This window comes from Gossypium arboreum, chromosome 13 (assembly GCF_025698485.1).
Source record: "Gossypium arboreum isolate Shixiya-1 chromosome 13, ASM2569848v2, whole genome shotgun sequence".
Taxonomy (NCBI): Eukaryota; Viridiplantae; Streptophyta; class Magnoliopsida; order Malvales; family Malvaceae; genus Gossypium; species Gossypium arboreum.
In genome coordinates this window covers 100,410,279-100,411,419 of record NC_069082.1, presented here as the reverse complement: position 1 = coordinate 100,411,419, position 1,141 = coordinate 100,410,279, and the positions used below count along the sequence as shown (strand labels likewise).

At 40.1% G+C, this 1,141-nt stretch overlaps 1 non-coding gene across 1 annotated transcript; it reads left to right on the top strand.

The window, feature by feature from the left end:
* Positions 1-758: 758 nt before the first annotated feature.
* LOC128287023 (small nucleolar RNA R71) lies at positions 759-865 on the top strand. Its single transcript, XR_008277723.1, has one exon. It is a non-coding gene; the product is annotated as a small nucleolar RNA R71 (small nucleolar RNA).
* Positions 866-1,141: the final 276 nt, after the last annotated feature.

The following is a 1,141-nucleotide window of genomic DNA, read 5'->3' as shown; positions in this document are numbered from 1 at the left end:
CGGTCTTTCCTTATTGCATTAGGGTATGGTACACGAGGTTTATATTATGTACTTACTGGCTTTGGGTCATTGTGGCCTACCTCATCCTTACCTTTGCTTACCACCGTTTCTGGCCTTGGTTCTGCAACTAACCTTTCTTCATCTTGAATAGCAATCGCGTTAAGTTGCTCTCTTGGGTTAGATTCAGCGTTGAGATGAATTTGGTTAGCATCTCCTCAAGGTTTGGCTTTTTCTCCTGCTGATACGATAGTTGCTGAAAGCCTGGAGGAGGTGGTGGTCTCTGATTTCTTTAGCCTCCCCATGAAAAATTTGGGTGGTTCCTCCAACCTGCATTGTAAGTATTGCTATAAGGATTGTTTTGAGATCGAGGATTGTTACCCATATAATTTAACTGTTCGTTCTCCATGTTGTGGCCATAAAGTGGGTATTTTGAAATGCTCGATCCACCTCCATTTGCTTCACATTGCATTACTGGGTGTACCTGTGAGGAACCAAGTAAACCATCAATTTTTCTATTTAATAATTCTACCTAATTGTAGAGCATGGTGACCTAATCGACGTTAAAAACACTGGCTGCTTTCGTTAGCTTTGTCCTCATGACTTCCTACTGATAGTTATTCAGTGACATCTCTTCTATAAATTCATAAACATCTTCAGGTGTCTTATTATTTATAGTTCCGCCAGTGGCTGCGTTGATCATCTGTAAAGTCGAAGGGTTCAAGCCATTGTGAAACGTTTGGACCTGTAGCCAAAGTGGTAACCCATGGTGAGGGCATCTTCGTAAAAGGTCCTTGTATCTCTCCCATGCATCGTAGAGTGTTTCTAAATCCATCTACACAAAAGAGGAGATATCATTACGTAATTTGGCTATTTTAGCAGGCGAAAAATATTTTAATAAAAACTTTTCGGTCATTTGTTCCTAAATAGTGATTGATCCTCGTGGAAACGAGTTCAACCACTGTTTACCTTTGTTTCTCAATGAAAAGGGAAACAACCAAAGGCGAATGACGTCATCAGAAACGCCATTAATTTTAAAAGTGTTGCAAAATTCTAAGAAATTTGCCAAGTGAGCGTTAGGATCCTCGTCGTGCAAACCATCAAACTGAACAAACTGTTGGATCATTTGAATGGTGTTAGGTTT